General features: G+C 44.3%; 1 protein-coding gene across 6 annotated transcripts in view; it reads left to right on the top strand.

The window, feature by feature from the left end:
- The window catches only part of LOC109911687 (plexin-A4-like), a 258,283-nt gene that overhangs the window by 142,724 nt on the left and 109,559 nt on the right, over positions 1–6,000 (top strand). The gene's annotated exons all lie outside the window — the stretch shown is intronic.

The raw sequence follows: 6,000 nt of genomic DNA on the forward strand, positions 1-6,000 counted from the left end.
ATGCGGGGAAGAAAATAATAATGTGGCTTGGTGGAAACTATTCATTTCACTGCATGTCCAATCAGAAAGCTGATATCATTCTGAAGATGAATAATTGACCAGATATGTTTGGCTCTGCTTTCCATACAATGAAGCTTCTTTAACGATTTTGATGATAAGGGATTGAATATCGTAGAATTTCCCTCATTTTGCAAAAAGGTATTGCAAATCATTCAGAGAATTGGCTAGATCAATGATGTTAGATCTCTTAAGTGACATCCAGGCCTTTGTGCAGCTACAAAGTCAAATGTGAAACCAGCGGGTATTATATTTCAGTCTCACTTTTCTGCTAATTAGCATAATTCATTACCAACAGTGTGGAAAGATTCTTTTCCTTTTCCAAATTTCCAATCCCACAATAATGTTGTTGAATTTACAGTTGGGTTTTTTCCAGGAGCCAGTTCACCAAGCTTGAGTGTGCTGCAAACTGGCCTTAGGGTCATAAATCAAACACTCCTGAGCTAGTTCAGAATTTTACTCCTCTCCGCTGCAATAGATTTGTTCAAACTCGAGTGATTTAGCTAAAGTGGTAAGAGAAAAGAAATATATCCATGGTTTAGTGAATTAGTAATTGTACTGAAGATTCTACGAACCCACAGAAAAGTCACACAGTGGTGCGGTGGCTCAGTGGTTAGCACTGCTGCCTCACAGCACCAGGGGCCTCAGGTGACTGTCTGTGTGGAGTTTGCACATTCTCCCTTTGTCTCTGTGGGTTTCCTCCCACAGTCCAAAGATGTGCAGGTTAGGTGGATTGGCCTTGCGAAATTGCCCAGGGGTGCGCTGGCTAGGTGGATTAGCCATGGGAAATACGGGGATTGGGTGGGTGTTGGTCTTGGTGGGACCCACTTCAGATGGTTGATGTAGACTTGATAGGCTAAGTGGCCACTTTCCAACTGTAGGGATTCTCTGTTCAATATTCCGTTCACCTGCTTTAGACATCTGACTTGTTCATTAAAAATGCTATTCAATCTAGTATTGTAGAATCCCAGATATTCTGAAGATCTTGCTTTTTGTTGTCAGACTAATCTTTGTATTTTGAATTATACACAAGCGATTACAACAATCACTGTTAGTTTTCTTGTGTATTGCTGGAAGGAACACTTGAATGCAATAGAATCTCACATCCTTCTCCCATGGGGAGTGTATGCAGGGAATGTTTTACAAAATGTACTAACAACCTGAAGACTCCCTAAGTCTCTCTCCTCCTTTAAGGTGCTCATTAAAACCAAATATAATCTTCTTTGGCTCAGTATCAATGTGCCTAATTATGCTTCTGTGAGATCCTTACATTAAAGCTCTATATAAATGCAATTTGTTGAGTACTAAGAGTAGGCTTGTTGAAATAGTTGTTCCACAAATGGTCAGATAGCTTTATTCTCTAAATCCATCTTATTACTAGAAAGGTTCAATTGAATATAGTTAATAAATATCTTAAATGTACTTTCGGTACTGACTACATACAGCATTGATGATTAACAATAGGCTGGATGGTATTATTATGTTACAGTTGATGAATCATTGCAATCCAGGCTTGATTTCTTTCTGTAGGATTTCTGTGAACAGAAGAAAGAGGAGCACGAATAGGCCATTTTAAATTTTCTTTTAAATTTGTGGGCATCACTGACTGGTCAGCATTTATTGCCCAACCCTAGCTGCCCTTGAACTGAATGGCCCATTAGGCCATTTCAGAGGGCAGTTTAGAATAAACCACATTGTTGTGGGTTTGGAGTCTCATGAAGTCCTGACTGGGTGAGGATGGCAGATTTCCTTCCCTGAAGGACATTACTGAGCCAGACTAGGGGTCTTCAGTCCCTCACACTTACTCCGCCATCCAATAATATCTCAGCTGATCTGACCCTTTCATGTCAACTCCTTTATTTTAAAAATCTAGTTATATTTACTATGGCTCAGTTGGTAGAGGTCACTCCTCTGAGTCAGAACTTTGAGAGTTCAGGTTCCACTCCAGGACTAAGGTGGAAACAGATTTTTAGTTAGTAATGGGTTGAAAAGTTATGGACTGTGGGCAGGAAAAATGGAATTGAGGCTGTGATGTGATCAATCATGATCATATTAAATAGTGGAGCAGGTTGGAAGGGCTGAATTACCTACTCCTGCTCCTAGTTCTTATGTTCTCTTTGAGCCAGTCCCTCTTTCCCAGTTACTCAGGTGAGCAGATGATTGGCTTCCATTCTCAGGAATTACCCACCCCACAATTAATCTCGAGTATGGTGTACTATGGGGGTTGGAGATAAAAATGTTATCTGACAAATAGTTGCACAGTTGAGGTACACAAAAGGCAATGAGCGCTCCATGGAATCCACTCCCCTGGGTAAATCATGGACGAGGAAAATATTGTGAGCTTGAAAAGTGAGCCATTGATGTCTAGTTTTACATGGATTTCTTCTGAATGACTGCTGGGGAGATTACCAAATGTTGAGTATCTTTAGGGAAGTAAACTTACATTGATATAGCACCTTTCACAACCTCAGGATGTTCCCAAAGTTTGTATTTATATTCCCCCACCCATCCTCCTCCTCTAACCAAAAAAAAGGTTTTGAGTGCCGATTTGGTAAGGTTACTAGTTTTTCTTTTTTTTTTTCAATAGTCTGTTTGGGAATTCAGAACAGTGGGAATGGATGTTACGGCAGTTGCATGCTCTTCCTGTAGAATGTGGGAGGTAAGGGTCACCACTAGTGTCCCCACTGACTTCTTCTGCGGGAAGTGCACCCAACTCCAGCTCCTCGGAAACCGCGTTAGGGAACTGGAGCTGGAGCTGGATGAACTTCGGATCATTCGAGAGGCTGGGGGGGTAATTGAGAGGAGTTACAGGGAGGTAGTCACACCTCAGGTACGGGAAAAAGGTAGATGGGTTACAGTCAGGGGACGGAAAGGGAACAGGCAGACAGTGCAGGGATCCCCTGTGGCCATTCCCCTCAATAACAAGTATACCATTTTGGATACTGTTGGGGGGGACGACTTACCAGGGGTAAGCTATGGGGTACAGGTCTCTGGCACAGAGTCTGTCCCTGTTGCTCAGAAGGGGGGAGAGGAGGAGAGCATTAGTCATTGGGGACTCCATAGTTAGGGGGACAGATAGGAGATTCTGTGGGAACGAGAGAGACTCGCGGTTGATGTGTTGCCTCCCAGGTGCCAGGGTCCGTGATGTCTTGGATCGTGTTTTCGGGATCCTTAAGGGGGAGGGGGAGCAGCCCCCCCCAAGTCGTGGTCCACATAGGTAGGAAAAGGGATGGGGATGTAAGGCAGAAATTCAAGGAGCTAGGGTGGAAGCTTAGAGCTAGAACAAACAGAGTTGTTATCTCTGGTTTGTTACCCGTGCCACGTGCTAGCGAGGCGAGGAATAGGGAGAGAGAGCAGTTGAACACATGGCTACAGGGATGGTGCAGGAGGGAGGGATTCAGATACCTGGATAATTAGGGCTCATTCTGGGGTAGGTGGGACCTCTACAAATGGGATGGTCTACACCTGAACCAGAGGGGTACCAATATCCTGGGGGGGAAATTTGCTAATGCTCTTCGGGAGGGTTTAAACTAATTCAGCAGGGGGATGGGAACCTGAATTGTAGCTCCAGTGTACAGGAGGTTGAGAGTAGTGAGGTCATGAATAAGGTTTCAAGGTCGCAGGAGTGTACCGGCAGGCAGGAAGGTGGTTTGAAGTGTGTCTACTTCAACGCCAGGAGCATCCGGAATAAGGTGGGTGAACTTGCAGCATGGGTTGGTACCTGGGACTTCGATGTTGTGGCCATTTCGGAGACATGGATAGAGCAGGGACAGGAATGATTGTTGCAGGTTCCGGGGTTTAGATGTTTCAGTAAGATCAGGGAAGGTAGTAAAAGAAGGGGAGGTGTGGCATTGTTAGTCAAGGACAGTATTACGGTGGCAGAAAGGACGTTTGATGAGGACTTGTCTACTGAGGTAGTATGGGCTGAGGTTAGAAACAGGAAAGGAGAGGTCACCCTGTTGGGAGTTTTCTATAGGCCTCCGAAAAGTTCCAGAGATGTAGAGGAAAGGATTGCAAAGATGATTCTGGGTAGGAGCGAAAGTAACAGGGTAGTTGTTATGGGGGAATTTAACTTTCCAAATATTGACTGGAAACACTATAGTTCGAGTACTTTAGATGGGTCAGTTTTTGTCCAATGTGTGCAGGAGGGTTTCCTGACACAGTATGTAGATAGGCCAACAAGAGGCAAGGGCACATTGGATTTGGTATTGGGTAATGAACCAGGCCAGGTGTTAGATTTGGAGCAAGGGAACCGTGGTTTACTAAAGAAGTTGAATCTCTAGTCAAGAGGAAGAAGGAGGCCTATGTAGAGATGAGGCATGAAGGCTCAGTTAGGGCGCTTGAGAGTTACAAGTTAGCCAGGAAGGACTTAAAGAGAGAGCTAAGAAGAGCCAGGAAGGGACATGAGAAGTCTTTAGCAGGTAGGATCAAGGAAAACCCGAAAGCTTTCTGTAAGTATGTCAAGAATAAAAGAATGACTAGAGTAAGATTAGGGCCAGTCAAGGACAGTAATTGGAAGTTGTGCGTGGAGTCCGAAGAGATAGGAGAGGCGCTAAATGAATATTTTTTGTCAGTATTCACACAGGAAAAAGACAATGTTGTCAAGGAGAATACTGAGACACAGGCTATTAGACTAGATGGGATTGAGGTTCATAAGGAGGAGGTGTTAGCAATTCTGGAAGGTGTGAAAATAGATAAGTCCCCTGGGCCGGATGGGATTTATCCTAGGATTCTCTGGGAAGATAGGGAGGAGATTGCAGAGCCTATGGCTTTGATCTTTATGTCGTCATTGTCTACAGGAATGGTGCCAGAAGACTGGAGGATAGCAAATGTTGTCCCCTTGTTCAAGAAGGGGAGTAGAGACAACCCTGGTAATTATAGACCAGTGAGCTTTACGTCGGTTGTGGGTAAAGTGTTGGAAAGGATTATAAGAGATAGGATTTATAATCATCGAGAAAGGAATAATTTGATTAGGGAAAGTCAACACGGTTTTGTGAAGGGTAGGTTGTGCCTCACAAACCTTATTGAGTTCTTCGAGAAGGTGACCAAACAGGTGGATGAGGGTAAAGCGGTTGATGTGGTGTATATGGATTTCAGTAAAGCGTTTGATAAGGTTCCCCACGGTAGGCTATTGCAGAAAATACGGAGGCATGGGATTGAGGGTGATTTCGTGGTTTGGATCAGAAATTGGCTAACTGTAAGAAGACAGAGGGTGGTGGTTGATGGGAAATGTTCATCCTGGTGTTCAGTTACTAGTGGTGTACCGCAAGGATCTGTTTTGCGGCCACTGCCGTTTGTCATTTTTATAAATGACCTGAATGAGGGCGTAGAAGGATGGGTTAGTAAATTTGCGGATGACACTAAAGTCCGTGGAGTTGTGGATAGTGCGGAAGGATGTTGCAGGTTACAGAGGGACATAGATAAGCTGCAGAGCTGGGCTGAGAGGTGACAAATGGAGTTTAATGCGGAAAAGTGTGAGGTGATTCACTTTGGAAGGAGTAACAGGAATACAGAGTACTGGGCTAATGGTAAGATTCTTGGTAGTGTGGATGAGCAGAGAGATCTCTGTGTCCATGTGCATAGATCACTGAAAGTTGCCACCCAGGTTGATAGGGTTGTTAAGAAGGCATACGGTGTGTTAGGTTTTGTTGGTAGAGGGATGGAGTTTCGGAGCCATGAGGTCATGTTGCAGCTGTACAAAACTCTGGTGCGGCCGCACTTGGAGTATTGCATACAGTTCTGGTCACCGCATTATAGGAAGGATGTGGAAGCATTGGAAAGGGTGCAAAGGAGATTTACCAGGATGTTGCCTGGTATGGAGGGAAGGTCTTATGAGGAAAGGCTGAGGGTCTTGAGGCTGTTTTCGTTAGAGAGAAGAAGGTTAAGAGGTGACTTAATAGAGACATACAAGATGATCAGAGGATTAGATAGGGTGGACAGTGG

The sequence above is a fragment of the Rhincodon typus genome, chromosome 22 (genome assembly GCF_021869965.1).
Source record: "Rhincodon typus isolate 14 chromosome 22, sRhiTyp1.1, whole genome shotgun sequence".
Lineage (NCBI taxonomy): Eukaryota > Metazoa > Chordata > Chondrichthyes > Orectolobiformes > Rhincodontidae > Rhincodon > Rhincodon typus.